The following is a 17,517-nucleotide window of genomic DNA, read 5'->3' on the forward strand; positions in this document are numbered from 1 at the left end:
TATGTAGAAAGAAGTAGACATAAGAGACTCCATTTTGCTCTGTACTAAGAAAAATCCTTCTGCCTTGAGACGCTGTTAATCTGTAACCCTAGCCCCAACCCTGTGCTCACAGAGACTTGTGCTGTGTTGACTCAAGGTTTAATGGATTTAGGGCTATGCAGGATGTGGTTTGTTAAAAAAGTGCTTGAAGGCAGTATGCTTGTTAAAATTCATCACCACTCTCTAATCTCAAATACCCAGGGACACAATACACTGCGGAAGGCCACAGGGACCTCTGCCTAGGAAAGCCAGGTATTGTCCAAGGTTTCTCCCCATGTGATAGTCTGAAATATGGCCTCCTTGGAAGGTAAAGACTTGACCATCCTCCAGCCCAACACCCATAAAAGGTCTGTGCTGAGGAGGATTAGTAAAAGAGGAAGGCCTATTTGCAGTTGAGATAAGAGGAAGGCATCTGTCTCCTGCTTATCCCCGGGGAAAGGAATGTCTCCGTGTAAAACCCAATTGTATGTTCTATTTACTGAGATAGGAGAAAACCGCCTTAGGGCTGGAGTTGAGACATGCTGGTGGCAATACTGTTCTTTAATGCACCGAGATGTTTGTATACACGCACATCAAGGCACAGCACCTTTTCTAACCTTCTTTATGACACAGAGACATTTGTTCACGTTTTCCTGCTGACCCTCTCCCCACTATTACCCTATTGTCCTGCCACATCCCCCTCTCCAAGATGGTAGAAATAGTGATCAATAAATACTGAGGGAACTCAGAGACCAGTGCCGGCCTGGGTCCTCTGTATGCTGAGCGCCAGTCCCCTGGGCTCACTTTTCTTTCTCTATACTTTGTCTCTGTGTCTCTTTCTTTTCTCAGTCTCTCATTCCACCTGATGAGAAACACCCACAGGTGTGGAGGGGTAGGCCACCCCTTCATTGAAACTGTGGTGACTGTACAGCCAACACAATGAGCCTTAGCATTCGCATTGTAATTGGGCTCATTCAAGCTAAGCTATCTTCATTAAGGACTTTCTGTTCTAAAGAGCATGTGCATTTTGATTTTCCCTGTCCTCAAACTTAACTTTTGCTTATTTTAATAGCAAAAAAATACACCCCCCAGCTGGGCACGGTGGCTCACACCTGTACTCCCAGCAATTTGAGAGGCTGAGAAGAATGGATCACTTGAAACCAGAAGCTCAAGACTAGACTGGCCAACATAGTGAAACCCCATCTCAAATGAAAATACAAATATTAGCCAGGTATGGTGGTGCATGCCTGTAATCCCAGCTACTCAGGAGGCCGAGGCATGAGAATGGCTTGAATTCGGGAGGCAGAGGTTGCAGTGAGCAGAGATTGCACCACCACACTCCAGCCTGGGCAACAGAGCGAGACTCTGCCTCAAGCAAACAAACAAAAATACACTACTGGCTAGAGGTCTAAGATGCCAATGAGACATGCAAAATATGAATAAGCATGTACAGCTACTGCACATGTGCACTCAGAAGACCACTCAGAACAGGCTTACTAGCAGCTCCTCTTCCCCCTCCTTATTAATAATAATGTAAAACTCCCATAAGGGGGTTTCTCCAGCGACAATCCACGCTGTCTCACTCTTATGAGCAGCCCGCCCTGGAATACCTCTCTCACGGTGTACTGTATTCTGCACTTAACTTTCAAAATTTTTTTTCTTTTCCAATAAATTATGCTGTAATTCTTTTCTGTGTGTCTCTTGTTTACATTATTACAAACCAAGAAGACAAAGATCGAGGTATTACATCAGCTCTCAACACAGCAATAAATCAGCCTCCTTCTTGTGGGCGTAGTCCATGCACAAAAGGAGTCACATCACCTAGGTGCTGGACCCAGAGATACATCACAATTTATCCTATGCACAAAGTTAAGGTAATAGAGGAGAGTCATATTAAATAGTTTCTGGGCCCAGGGATATGTCACAATGGCTCCTGTGAGCAGAGATCAGGCAGAAGAATCACATAACCGGTGTGCTGGACACAGCGATAAGCCACCCTTTCATCTGTGGGAATGACCCAGGCAAGAAAGAAGAGTCACAGCATTTAGGTGCTTGCTGCTGAGGTACGTAACAATCTCTCTTATGGGCAAAGCCCAGGTAAGAGAGGAGAGTCACATCTCCAAGGTGATTAATGTAGAAATATGTCACAAGAAACTTTTTAGGCAGGGCCCATGCTGGATCTTCTTATCTTCCAGATGTTAGGTCCGGGGATATGTCAGAATACCCAAAATACACAGGGCTCAGTCAAAAAAGGAGAGCCACATCACCTCGGTGCTGGGTCTAGACATATGTCAGATCTCTTTTATGGGGAAAGCTCAGGTGAAAAAGCAGGTCACATCAAATAGTTGTTAGGCACAGAGATATGTCACGTTGCCTCCTGCTTGAGTTGTCTAGGCCAAAGACTCACATCATCTTGGTGCTAGGCCCATGTTCATATATAAACATTCAACCAGAGTTAAAATGGTGGCTTATTTCTAAACCCAGCTTATAGGCAAGGGAGGACTGTCCTATCCTGACCTAGTTAATTGTAATGACGTTGACTCTCAAACCCGGGCTTAATGCCACAGGTACGACCATGGGTCCCTACCAGCAGGAAGGTCTCAAAGTTGATTGCAACTGTCATTCAGACTGTATAGTGCCATTGGGTAGTACACAGAGATTGCTAACTGCGCCGAGCACACAGGTGAGATTGTGGCACTCATATGCACACCCAGCCAACAGTAAATATTCTCATCCTCTCACATGAACACAGGTCACTGTTGAGGTTCTGAATTTCACACCTGTAGTCAGTCAAAGGTGGGAAAAATGGACATATATGGATACTCATGGGTTGGTGACTCTCAGGCCAAGATTCAGCAGAACTGTGAGGCTGTGACTTCACTAAGGTGACACAGTCTGCAGAGGAATTGAGGCTCTCATGCACAAATCCAGTCTGGTGTTGAGATGGTTACTCATGGGCTTAGACCCAACATACAACAGGTGTTGAATGTCATGCCTACAACTGTGACAGTTGTGGGATTGTTAATCTCATTCCCGGACCATTCTGCAGGTTTCATGGTGAAGTTTCCCAGTGCCTAGCACCTGAGTGACTTGACGCTCTTGCATGGACCCAGCCCACAGATGGGATACTCACATATTGCTGGATCCAGCACCTTGAGGGTGTAACTCTATTCTCCTTCCTTGGCGCTGCCCACAGTGAGCATTTTGACATATCGCTAGACGTTGCACCCAGGTGATGTGAGTCTCCTCTTCCGCCTTGGCGCTGCCCACAGTGAGCATTTTGACATATCGCTAGACCTTGCACCCAGGTGATGTGAGTCTCCTCTTCCGCCTTGGCGCTGCCCACAGTGAGCATTTTGACATATCGCTAGACCTTGCACCCAGGTGATGTGAGTCTCCTCTTCCGCCTTGGCGCTGCCCACAGTGAGCATTTTGACATATCGCTAGACCTTGCACCCAGGTGATGTGAGTCTCCTCTTCCGCCTTGGCGCTGCCCACAGGAAGCGTTGTTCTATATAGCTTGGCCTGGCACCCAGGTGATGTGACTCTCTGGCTTGTGCCCATATGGGACACTGTGGTATATTGCTGGGTCCACTACCCAGGTGATGTAACTCCTCTGCCTGGGCCCTGCCTACAAGGGGCATTGTGACAGATCTCTGTGCTCATTGGCCAGGTAATGTGATTCTCTTTTCCTGTCTGGTCCCTTTACACAGAAGGGATTGTGACATGTTGCTGGGCTTAGCACCAAGTTGATGTGAATCTTCTGCCTGGATCAAGTTCACAGAAGGCTTTGTGACATACCTCTGGGTCCATTACCTATTTGATGTGACTCTCCTCTCTTACCTGAGCATTGCCCATAAGAGAGATTGTGACATATCTTTGGGCCAAGCACCGGGATGATGTGACTCTTCTCCCTGCCTCGGTCATGCCCACAGAGGGAAGTGTGACTTATAACCGGGCACAGCACACGGGTGAAGTGATTCTTCTGCCCAGTCCCTACCTACAGTAGTCATTGTCAAATACCTCTGGGCCCATCATCTAGACTATGTGACTCTCTACTTCTTCCTAGGGCCTGCTCACAGTAAGGATTGTGACATATTACTTTGCCCAGTACCTACATGATGTGACTTTTCTCTCATGTCTGGGCTCCGTCTTGGAGATGAATGTGACACACAGCTAGGCCTGGCCCCTAGGTTATGTAACTTCTCCTTTTTCAAAATCCTACTCACCAGGGGCATTGAAACATCTCTCTGGGCACGTCACTTAGGTAATGTTACCCTGTTGCCTGGAGCCTCCCCTCAGCAGGTATTGTGACACATTGCTGGACCAAGTATCTATGTGATATGCTCTCCTTTCTTTCCTGGGCCTTGTATACATTGTGTATTGTAATATATGGCTGGGTTCAATGACTAGGTGGTGCAATTCTTATGCATAGGCCCTACCCACGGGGACATTGTGACATTTCTTTAGCTCTGACTCTCCTCTTCTGCCTTAGCCCTGCCAAAAATGGAGGTGGTGAAATATAACTGGACCTAGCAACCAGCTAATATGACTCTCCTCTTTTGCCTGCACCCAGCATATTTTGGGCATTGTGACATATCACTTATCTCAACACCTACAGGATGAGAGGCTCCTGCCTGAGCCCAGCCATCAGTAAAAATTGTCATTTTCCCACATGAACACAGCCCACAATTGAGGTTCTGAATTTCACACCCAGAGGCAGTCAAAAGTTGGAAAGTTGGCTCTCATAAGTGGATGTTGTCCACAAGCGGGTTTGTGACTCCCTGACCAAGATCCAAAACACTTGTGAGGCTGTGACTCCACTAAGATAACTCAATTTTCAAAAGGCATTAAGCCTCTCATGGAAAAATCCATTCCACCATTGAGAGTGTGACTTATGTACATAGATCCAACATACAGGAGGCTTTGGCTCTCATACCCAGAACTGGCACTTATGTGGGATTGTTAATCTCACCCAGGGACCTTCCTGAAGGTGTGATTCTGACGTACACCTCTATGTGGGATTGTTAATCTCACCCAGGGACCTTCCTGCAGGTGTGATTCTGACATACACCTCTATGTGGGATTGTTAATCTCACCCAGGGACCTTACTGAAGGTGTGATTCTGATGTACACCTCTATGTGGGATTGTTAATCTCACCCAGGGACCTTCCTGCAGGTGTGATTCTGAAGTATACTTCTATGTACATTGCAGCGAGCCGAGATTGTACCACTGCACTCCAGCCTGGGTGATAGAGTGAGATTCTCTCTCAAAAAAAAAAAAGAGGCAATGACCTTGCTTCCTGCCTCTGCCTGAAGTTAGGGGTCCCTGACCTCTGCTGGCACCTAGCAGTCAAAGTGGATGGGGTCAGGGGTCAACTCTCAGCCGAGCACAGGGCCCTTCCCCTCTCGCTACCCCACACAGGTGAAGCTGCTGGTCATGGCTACTCTGGAGCTGCTCTGTGTCCCACAGTTCCCTGCTGAACCAGTAATATTTATGGGGTACAGTGTGATGTTTCACTGCAGCATACTACATGGTACAGTGTGATGCAGTGAAACATCACACTGTACTCTGTAAACATGTATAATTATCATGTTAATTATATGATGTTCCACTGCATCATACTACACGGTACAGTGAGATGCAGTGAAACATCACATTGTACTCCGTAAACATTTATAACTATCATGTGTTAATTATGTGATGCTTCACTGCATCATACTACACGGTACAGTGTGATGCAGTGAAACATCACACTGTACTCTGCAAACATGTATAATTATGTTAATTATGTTTCACTGCATCACATTGTACCATATACACTGTACAGTGATCCAACCAGAGTAATTAGCATATTTAACACTTTAAACACTTATTTCCTTGTGCTAGTAAAGTTCAAAATCCTTGCTTCAAGCTATTATAGAATAAATGGTACATTATTATTAGCTATAGTCATCGTGCTGTGTAACAGAACACCAGGATTTATTCTTCCTAACTGTAACTTTGTACCCAGTGACAAAGCTCTCCCCACTCCCTCATCCTTCTGCCATCACTAACCTCTGGTAACCACCATCCTACTGTCTACTTCTATGAGATGGACTTCTTCAGATTTCACGTGAGTGAGAGCACGTGGTCTTTTTCTTTCTGTGCCTGGCTTATTCCACTTAACATAATGTCCTCTAGGCTCATCCATGTTGACACAAATGACAGAACTTCATTCTATTTTATGACTGAACATTATTCCTGTGTGTGTGTGCCTGTGTGTGCGTGTGTGTGTATAACATTTTCTTTATTCATTCTGTAGATGGGCACTTATACACTGTTGGTAGGAATGTAAGTTAGTACAATCATTTCCCATTTCTATAGGGAGAACAGTATGGAGGTTTTTCAATAAATTCTAAATAGAACTACCATATGATCCAGCAATCTCATTGCTGGGTTTATATCAAAAGGAAACAAAATAAGCATGTCAAAAAAGATAACTGCACTCTCATGTTTATTAAGCAGTATTCACAAGAACCCAAACCACTATTTCTTCTAAGTATTTCTTAATTTACCTTTTTTTCATATATTACACCCTAAACTTTTAAAGGATTCATGTCTGGTTTCCAATTTCTGAAACTTACGAGTCACTGATTCTTTGACTGTTGCCTTCCTATTTAGAGAGTCTGGTAAAACAAATTCTTTTTATTTCTTCTCAATCTAATCTTCATATATAAATATATTTATATTTTCTATTAATTTGCCTTCTATAACATATATGACTACATTAATTGTGATCAGCATTTCACTTTACTAGTCCTCTTTTTGTCTCAGCCTATTTTAATATGTAATCTGTATGTTGTACATTAAATTGTTTTACAACACTTTCAATACTTTATTTTTCATTTGCCTCTTTTCCAAATATAGCTTGACAAGCTCGTAGTTTCTATCCACATTATTTTGCTTTTTTGTTTTTCCATTATATTGACTTAAACATTTAAATATAAATTCAATATCTGAGATTTATGTGCCATATAATTTCTTCTGATGCTTCACCCCAGTAGCTCATCTCCTTGTGTGCAACATAATTTATAATTTAATCCTCACATATGGGAGACACCACATTCCAATGCCTGCAGGCAGTGTCTCTTTGTTTATTCCATTTGCCTTGTCAGAAGGGAACAACCCACATGGACCTGACATTCTTGTAATCAGATGCATCTGAGTGGAGCCCTGGCCTCTTAGGTTGATTACTACTCTGGATCATTACCTTTATTTACTTCCAGTCCTGGGAAGTTTTCTTAATTTCCTTTCAACTATATTAGGCATTCTGTGAATTCTTGTAACTTCTTGATGATTTTAATTGTCTGCATTAAGTGTTTATATTATTTTTCTGAAAAGCAGAAATATCAATAATTGCATATATGAGTGAAATATTTTACATAGATTTTCTATGGCATCTATCACCATGAGAAATTCCAAGTTTTTTTTCATTTGAAACACCCCTCTCATCAATAGACCATATTGTAATAATTTGTAGAGTGTGATTACTTTATATTATTAGAAAATTAATTATATATTATGTACATATTTTTGAAATACTCCACTGCAATAAATAGTATATGGTCAGAAGTATTGTTTTCTCTAACATAAAACAAATATGAGTAAAATTATTTTCCTGAATTCAGACCTTTTGGCTTCAATGGCCATTCTGTCTCATTAGGACTTCCCTGATCCATAAAAGACATTTGTATTTTTTGTTAATTCATAATTTATTGAAATGAATAATTTAACGTTATAATGTTTTATGGCAATTTAGGACATTTTCAATAAATATATTGAGCTTGAGGCCCTTGCTAAGTATTCCTTTTGTACTCGAAATCAGATTTTTCTGGCACAACTTCATTGCCTGCAATGGTATTTATAAGAAGTATGAATGCCAGCACATGGACTATTTCAATACTGTACTCATTTGTTCATGTATAAACATTTCATTAGCTATGAAACAAACCAAATGCAAATGCTGAATGTACAGTATATATCAACATATTCAGATTCTTCACCGAAGAAAACAATAAAAGACGAATTTTCTGTGGCATGTCACCTGTTCATTAGTTCTTTAATATGATTTAGGCTATTCCAAATATTAGAAAATGTATGCATCACTATTCATGTTGTCTCAACATTTTTTATTTAGGTCCTGAAGGGCATAAAAAAGAATGTATATTGTCAGATTTATTTTTATAGATTTTAGATGTTTCTTTTGCTGTATTTTCTGTGCATACTAGTATGAATATATGGAGACAAGGACAAATGAACATTTAAGTGGTTATATGAATTTTGCTTATATGGCTAATTGCTTATATGGATGTTGTAAATGACAAGATAAAATAGTAAAATTTGATAAACTTATCTGTGCCCTGTGAACTTTAGTTCACTTACTGTATAATTTAATTGAGTCACTAATAATTAGTTTAAAAAGTGTTTTTTAACAGCTGCAAACCACATTTTATTACACATTTCTGAATCAGGAAGGGGTAAACTGTGACACAGCTTTCTTGTGGCACTGACTTTTTTGGGGAGAAACATTCTGCAATAAAATAAGAGTTTCCAAACTCTATTTATAAAAAAGCTTGAGTTTTCTTCTGTGATTAACCTTCACTCCTCAGTCCCTTTTACCCAAGGAATGGTTCCTACGTCATCTTTTGGAAGTTTAGTTTCTGGAAAGTTTTCAGCAAACCTCTCCTGTGCTTTGTCCCAGTTGTTGTTGTTGTTGTTGTTCTTGTTTTGGAGAAGGTGAGTCTCTTTAATTGAGGATGGTTTGTCTGTCTCCAATCCTGCATGTGTTTGCCGAAGCTGAAGCTGTATTGGAATTTTTATTCTCCCACCATCCCTCCTCAGGCCTTCTCCTGTTTTCAACGCATCTTTTTCAACATCTTCTGACCTTTGTCGCTATCAGTAATTTCAGAACGAACAGATGCAGGAACATCATCTCTTTGGAAATTTCCTTCACTTCCAATCTGCTCCCTATGTTTTCCAACTCTATCTTTATATTTTTGATTCTCCAGTATCTTATCATTTTTGTAGTCTGTATTCTGTAAACCATATTTTACTCGTATATTTTTAAAATCCTTTTCTTCTTTCCAACTCGTTTCCTTCTTAGTTAATGATGGACCAACAAATGATTCATCTTTCTTATCAAGGAAAAGGTGAGCTCTAAACTGCCCTGGTTCACATCCAACAGAGCTATTACTGCCAGGGTGAATGTAATAAGATAACACAGTGTCTACAACTTTCACTTTATCTCCATGGTCAGGTTCATAAGGGTCACATTTAGTTTTCAGCTGAATAATCCATTTTCCATGAACAATTGTTCCATTTTGACTACCTGATCCAAAAGGACATAACTTTGTAAGTCATGGTCAAAATAGATTTCTGCATGAAACTTACACCAACTTCAGGGATTCGAAGAGTATGCTCCATATCATTTTCTCTTCCAATTGTAGCAGGTTTTACAGCAGTAATGATGAAGAATGATCCTGTCTGTAACACAGGTGATCTAACGACAATTACTGTCATATATGAGGGCCACACTTTTTCCTAATCTTCCTCCTCAGTATCTTTTGCAGTTGCATTGCCTTTACTGGTAATGCCTTCATCATAACTACCCTCGGTCTGAGAGTCGTAATTTCACCTTCTTCTGGTTCACTATCAGTCCCTGTGATTTTCTCATCCTTAAAGATGAATTGAGATGTTTTCATTAAGAGGAGATTCCATAGCATTTCCACTAACTGGAACAGTGAATTTTGGGGGATTATTTTTGTGATGAATGCCTATTTTGGCTTTTTTTTCACATTTGTGAAATTGTTTTTCCCGTTGCAGCTTGTATGTTCAACACTGAAGGCTTCTTGATCCTCTGAATTCAAATCCTTTTCCTCACTTTTTTTTTTTTTGTAGAAGAATCTGGATCCTTTCTTTTCTCAATTTTTCATTTTTGTTTTGTGCTATAAGTCTGAAAATGTTGCAAATCTACTCGAGAATGAAATCCATAGCGACCACTTCCCACATCACAGTAGTAATAAATTAAATCATAATATATTTAATTCTCAGAATCTTAATAGAAACCAGTGCTGTGGTCAAAATACAGTCCAGTATTTTCATCATAACTTAATCCAGTCTGTGATAAAGCCGCTTCTGCTGCACCTCTCAAACTTCCATCTAATGACGAACCTTCTAAGGATGTATCTTGTGCTGCTAATGCAGATGCTGGCTCCTGTGAATTTGAGGCAAATGACCCTCTTGTCTACATTTAACATTTGGTGTCTTATCAGTACCAGGGTGAGCATCATTTTCTATTTATAACTGGTCGTTAGAATTCAAAGCAAGAGTTTCAATATCCTGATCTTGCTGATTTGACAGTTCAGTCACTCACTTTGTTTGGAAGACTAACATCATTAGAGTAGGTCTGATAATAATAATCTGAGATTGACCAAGGAGCATGGTTCTCTGCGAGTACTTCTACATCAGACTTTTATTATCTCCATTTCTCCCGCAGCGGAGTACGTGACTGAGTTCTTCCAGCTGCGTGCGGAGCTCCTGGCGGTTGCTTGTTTCGCTCTGAGCAGCCTTCCTGTGCGAGGCCATAGCGTCTCCCGTTTCCGCACCTGCCGCCTGCAGCTTCGGGTTCTGGTTCCAGCTTCTCCGCCCTCCTTCTCCGCTGGGCCAGCTCGGGCTCGGAGAGGGGGAGGAGAGGCCACAGCGAAGGCGCTGGCGGCGGGTACGGACCCGAGGCCGTGAGTTCGGGCGCCCGACGGCTGCGGCCTCGGAGGGGCTGCTCGGGTCCGAAGCGGGGGCCGGCGGAGCCACAGCCACGGGGGCCGCGGGAGGAGCGTCGAAGTCCAGGGGCCAGAAGCGCTCCGGCTGTTCCCGAGTTGAGCTGCAAACAGTAGCCAAGCGTGTTTTAAATCGAGTTTCCCTGTGGCTAGATATGACCTGCTGGTTACTCTTATTTTTTTTCTCCATTCGTTGAGCTATGATTGACAAATTGAAAAGTGTGTATTTTTAGGGTTTACAATAGAGTGTTTTGAGATGTCAGTAGTCTTTACATTACCTCAGTTAAGCTAGTTAGCATATCTATCCCCTCACATAGTTAATACGTTTCTGTGTGTGTGGTGAGAGCACCTGAGATCTACTCTTGTAGCAAATTTCAAGTACACAGTGTTGTTAACTATAGTCACTATTCTGTACATTAGGTCCCAGCCGTTACTCACCTTGTAACAGAAGGTGCCCCCTTCCATGGAAATCTCCCCACTTTCCCCACTTCCTAGCCCATGGGAACCACTGTTTTACTGTTTCCATGGCTTTTTATTTTTTTATTTACTTTTTTAGATTTTACATACAAACGAGATCATGCAGTAGTTGTCCTGTATTCCGCTTATTTCACTTAGCATAATGTCTTCAAGATTTATCAATATTGTAGTAGATGAAAGAGTTTCATTTTTATTAAAACTGAAATTATGTATCAGTTTATTTATCTGTATCAGAGGAATGCAGATACCCTTGCTGATCCTGATTTTATGTCCTTTGGCTATATACTCCAAATTGGGATTAATGGTAGTTCTAGTTTAAAAATTTTAAGGAACCTCCATACTGTTTTTCATAATAGCTGCACCAATTGACATCCTCAGCAACAGTGGACAAGTGTTCTCTTTTTCTACACCCTAACACTTTTTATCTTTTGACTGTTTGATAATAGGCATCCAAACACCACGATAAGGTGATACCTCATTGTGATTTTGATTTTAATTACTCTGATAATTAGTGATGTTGAGCATTTTTTATATACCTGCTGGCCATTTGTATATCTTTGGAAAAATTGCTATTTATATATTTTGCCCAATTATTAATCAAGAAATTGCTTTTAATTCTGCTGTGGGTTCTTTTTTTGTATTGATTAGTATGACATATATTTTAGATAGTAACATATTATCCTATATATGGTTTACAAATATTTTCTCCCATTTCCTATAATGCCTTTATATTTTGTTGATTGTTTCCTTTATTGTGCAGAAAATTTTTACTTTGACACAGTTCCACTTGTTCATTTTTGCTTTTGTTGACTGTGTTCTTGGTGTCATATCCAAAACATCATTGCCGTGACCAGTGTCAAGGAGGTTTTTCCCCATTTTTTTTTTAGAGGATTCATGATTTCAGTTCTTATGTTTAAGTCTTTATTTCATTTCATATTCATTTTGTGATGATATGAGAGAAACATTCACTTTTTTCTGTGCATATCTAGTTTTTCCCACACCACTCCTTGATGCGTTTATCCTTTCTCCATTCTGTGGGATTGGTTGACTGTATATCCGTGAGTTTATTTCTGGGTCCTCTATTCTGTTCTATTGGATTTATGTAGGTACTATACTATATTGATGACTACAGCTTTGTAATGTAGTTTGAAATCAGGAAGTGTGAGGCTTTCAGCCTTTTTGTTCTTCTCAGTATTGGCTATTTGAGGTCTTTTGTGGTTCCATACTAATTTTAAAATTGTTGTTCTACATTTTAATAAAATGGCATTAAAATTTTGATAGAAATTTAACTCTGTAGATCCCTTTGTGTAGTATGGATATTTTAACATTATTAATTTTTAGAATCCATGAACACATATTTCTCATTTTGTATTCTTCATTTTCTTTCCTCAACATTTTATAGTTTTCAGTATGCAGATCTTCCATATTCTTTGTTAACTCATTCCTAAGTATTTCATTCTACTTGATAATATTGTAAATGGAACTATCTTTATTCCTGTTTCAGATATTTTGTTATTACTGTAAAAAAATGCAACTGATGTTCATATGTTAATATTGTATCCTGCGAATTTACTGACTTGGTTAGTTATAACAGGTTTTTTTTTTTTTCTGGTAAAATGGTGGTTATTCTGAATTCTGGTTAAACTTTAAATTGGTAATTGCTATTATCATTTCACAATTATTTAAAATATGACCAGATGGATTCCTGCTTTCATGAATTCAATGGAATTCAAACCTTCCCATTTAAAATAATTTTGTCTGGTTGACCTAGGCCCCGGGGACTGGGGGCACCCCGTGGGAGCCCAGAGATTCGCTTGGGGGTGGGAGGGAGAAGCCGTCAGAGAGGGGGCTGAGTTGGGGAAGCAGAGAGGGGCTCCGGGGACAGCCGGGAGGAGAGAGGGTCGTGTCGGAGACCCAGTGGGGAGAGAGAATTGGCCAGAAAAGGAGGAAGGGTGAGAGTGGGCAGCAGGACGGCTTCCCGGCGCGGCAGGGAACTTTGCTGAAACTGCGGGCCCCAGGGAACAGCGCGGGCAGAGTGGGAGGGAGTGGAGAGGACCCGGCACACCCCAAGGTCAGTGTGGAGAAAGGGACATTTCCCGGTTCCTTCGCCTCTGCCCAGCGTTCTGCGGGCATGGCCCCCCCAGGGGCAGGGCAGGGGAGGAGGTGGCTCCCGGCGGGCTCGGAGAACTAAGGGGCGCACACCCGCTTCGCAGCGTCGGGGTGACAGGGGAAGCCTGAGACGGCTGCGGATCTCGCTGGCCCCGTGGGTGGGAGCGGGGGACGCGGGGGCGGGGAGCCGAACACAGGGGGCCAGCGCCGGGGCCTGCAGGTGGCCCTGGAGGAATCTGCTCCAAGCACCCGCCCGTGCAGCGGGCCTTCCGGGAGACCAGTGTGAACAGCGCCCTGGACACGCCCTTCCCAGCTGGAACATTGGTGAGGCTGGAATTTAAGCTCCGGCAGACAGAGAAGCGGGGGGAGGAAGGACTGGAAGAAACCCAAGTGCAAAGACCTGCCCGAGAGGAGGAAGCAGAAATGCCTGACCTGCGTCAAACTGGACTGTGAGGATAAGGTTCTGGGCACGATGGTTCGCTGCCCTCCAGAGACGCAGACTCGGCGGGAGCCTGAGGAGCACCAGGAGGCCCGGTGCAGCCGGGCGGAGCGGGCGTTGAGGACCCCACAGCTGCTGGTTCCCCGCACAGTTAGCCTTCTCCAAGGCCCGGCCCCCAGCGGAGCCCAGCACTGAATCGCATGGCGCCCCCTGGAGCCCTGGCGGGGGTAACCAGTGGAAGACCCACCTCCCAGGGAAAGGGCCCCACTGTATCCCCAGATAATAAAACTGTTCTCTCCCCCCAAAAAATAAATAAATAATTTTGTCTGGTCTTTGAAAATGTGTGTCCTCCGTGTACTGGTCAAAATGCTGCCCATTTATCTATATGCCTAATTAGTCAAACTTTTTAATGAAGTTATTTAACATTCTTTTTTATTATGAAACAAAACAGTAAATTTGTTAATGGTTTTAATATCATCTAATATGATTGAAAATATGTCAATTTGTCATTGCCAATGAATCTTTGTGTTATTTATTTTACCCTGTTACATATTCTGTCCATAAAAGTCTAAGTGGCTTAGAATCTTGCCTAACATATTGTATGTGCTAAGTACTAACTACTCTAATTCATCAAATTATCTTTCTATACCATTCTTAAAATACAATATTATTTTTTATTTATTTTTGTTAAAATTTTTTTGCCTAATCTAATTATTTATTAAAATTATGAGGTCTATTCAGTTTGCCCTCTTGATAAAAGCCAAAGTTTGTTTTTTTTTTTTTTGAGACGGAGTCTCCCTCTCTTCCCAGGCTGGAGTACAGTGACACAATCTCGGCTCACCACAACCTCCGCTTCCCGGATTCAAGTGATTCTCCTGCCTCAGCCTCCTGAGTAGCTGGGACTACAGGCGTGCTCCACCATGCCCGGCTAATTTTTGTATTTTTAGTAGAGACAGGATTTCACTATATTGGCCAGGCTGGTCTTGAACTCCTGACCACGTGATCCGCCCGCCTCAGCCTCCCAAAGTGCTGGGATTATACGCTTGAGCCACCGCGCCAGGCCTTTTTTTTTTTAAATCTCTTTATTAATACGTTAGAGAGTACAAATGCAGCTCCCTTCCAGAAGCATGTTGCATAGGGATGAAGTATGGGCTTTTGGTGTGACAATCATCTGAATGTTGTTTATTGTCCCAATTAGTTCTTTTCTCATTCCTAAACCCTCTCCAACCTCCCATTTTTCTGAGTCTCCAGTGTCTATTTTTCTAGTCTCTATATCCAAGTATATGCATAATTGAGTTCCCCCTTGCAAGTGACAAAATACAGAATTTGATTTTCTGTTTCTGAGTTTTTTCACTTACAATAATGGCCTCTGGTTTTATTCATGTTGTTGCAAAAGACATGATTTTATTCCTCTTCATGGCTGAGTAGCATTCCATGGTATACTTGTATAGCACATTTTCTTTATTCGATTATTGATTGATAAATTTAAATTGATTTCATGTATTGGCTATTGTGAATAGTGCTGTGATAAACATGTGAGCATGGGTATTTTCTTTATGTAACAAATTATTTTTCTTTGGGTAGATACCAAGTAGTGGGAATGATGAATCAAATGGAAGTTCTATTTTTAGTCTATTTTGAAATCTCCATACTGTTTTCCATAGAGATTGTAGAAAGTTACTTTCCCACAAACAATGTATAAGTGTTCTCTTTTCTCTGTATCCTTGCTGATAGCTCATTTTTCTGCTTTTTAGTAATAGCCTTTCTGCATGGTGTAAGTTGGTATTTCATTGTGGTTTTTAATTGGCATTTCTCTGATCATTGACAACATTGAGCATCTTTTACATGCTTGTTGACCATTGACCATCAGTGTCTGTTTTTTAATGTTCATGTTCTTTGCTTGCTTTTCAATGAAGTTACTTGTTTTATTTTTGTTGAGCTGTTTGAGTTCCTTGTATATTCTGGACATTAGATCTTTGTCACATGCAAAACTTGTAAACGTTTATCTCATTCCATAGGTTTTCTGTTCACTGTGTTAATTAAAAAGCTCATTTTCAGGAGCTTTTTAGTTTGAGTTCCTTTTGCCTATTTTTGTTATTGTTACATCTGCTTTTGAGATCTTAGTCATAAATTCTTTGTCCAAGTCAATGTCTAGAAGAGTTTATCTTAGAGTTTCTTCTAGCATTTTTATAGTTTCAGATCTTACATTTTAGTCTTTTAATCCATATTGAGTTGATTTTTGTAAATGGTGGAACATAGGGGTCCCATTGCATACTTCTGCATACAGCAATATAATTTTTCCAGCACAATTTGTTGAATAGGATGTCATTTCTCCAGTGTATGTTTTTGCTGACTTTGTAAAAGATCAGTTGTTTGTAGGTATGTGGCTTTATTTCTAGGTTCTCTATTCTGTACCATTGATCTATGTGTCAATTTATATCAGTACCATGCTGTTTTGGTTACTACAGCCTTCCAGCATAATTTTAAGCCAGATAATGTAATATCTCCAGCTTTATTCTCTTTGCTTAGATTTGCTTTGGCTATTCATGCTCTTTTTGTGGTTCCATGTGAATTTTAGTGTTTTTTTTCCTAATTTTATAAAAAATAACATTAGCATTTTTGTAGGAATTGCATTTAATATGTAGATTGCTTTGGGCAGTAGAGTCATTTTAATGATCATAATTCTTCCAATCCATGAGCATTGGATGTTTTTCTCATTTGTGTCATGTACAATTTCTTTCATCAGTGTTTTGTAGTTTTCTTGTAGGGATCGTTCATCTCTTTGACTAATTGTATTTCTAAGCATTTTACCTTTTTTGTAGCTATTGTAAAAGGAAGTGACTTTTTAATTCAGTTCTCAGCTTGATGATCATTAGTGTATAAAAATGCTACCAATTTTTGTACATTGATTTTTGCATGCTGAAACATTTATCAAATAAATTTATTTGATAAATAAATTTATTTATCAAATCTAATAGTTTTTTTGGTGGTCTTTAGAATTTTTGTGTATATGATATTATATAATTATCAAAGATGGACAATTTGACTTTCTAATTACAACCACATAGATGCTCCCACCAAGACCGATAGAGTCTCTGGGGAGGGCACAGGTGGTGGTATTTCTTTAAGCTGGCCATATGATTATGGCTGGAAGCATGGGCCGAGAGCCACTTAGCTAAGCATTGCGTCTCAAGTTTTTCTTTCTTTTCTTTTCTTTCAACAGAGTTTTCACTCATTGTCCAGGCAGGAGTGCGGTGGCACCATCTTGGCCCATGGCAACCTCCAACTCCCAGGTTCGAGTGATTCTGCAATCTCAGCCACCTGAGTAGCTAGGATTACAGGAACCAACCACCACACCTGGCTAATCTTTGTATGTTTTAGTAGAGACATGGTTTGGCCATGTTGCCCAGGCTGGTCTTGAACTCCTGACCTCAGATGATCTGCCCACTTCAGCCTCCCAAAGTGTAGGGATTACAGGCGTGAGTCACCTTGCCCGACTCTCAAGTTTCAATGTGCCTATGAATTACTTCTGATTCCAGGCTCTCTCTTAGTGATGTGATTCTGCAGGTTTGGAAGGGATCCATGAATTGGCTTCTTTAAAAATTCTCCTCTTAATGCTGATGTTTCTTCCACTACATCCAATATAGTAGCACTCAGCT

The 17,517-nt window shown here is 41.0% G+C and overlaps 1 pseudogene; it reads right to left on the bottom strand.

Moving 5' to 3' along the window:
* Window positions 1–7,613: 7,613 nt before the first annotated feature.
* LOC134761220 (angiogenic factor with G patch and FHA domains 1-like) lies at window positions 7,614–9,594 on the bottom strand (annotated as a pseudogene).
* Between the last annotated feature and the right edge of the window lie 7,923 nt (window positions 9,595–17,517).

The sequence above is a fragment of the Pongo abelii genome, chromosome 23, assembly GCF_028885655.2.
Source record: "Pongo abelii isolate AG06213 chromosome 23, NHGRI_mPonAbe1-v2.0_pri, whole genome shotgun sequence".
Lineage (NCBI taxonomy): Eukaryota > Metazoa > Chordata > Mammalia > Primates > Hominidae > Pongo > Pongo abelii.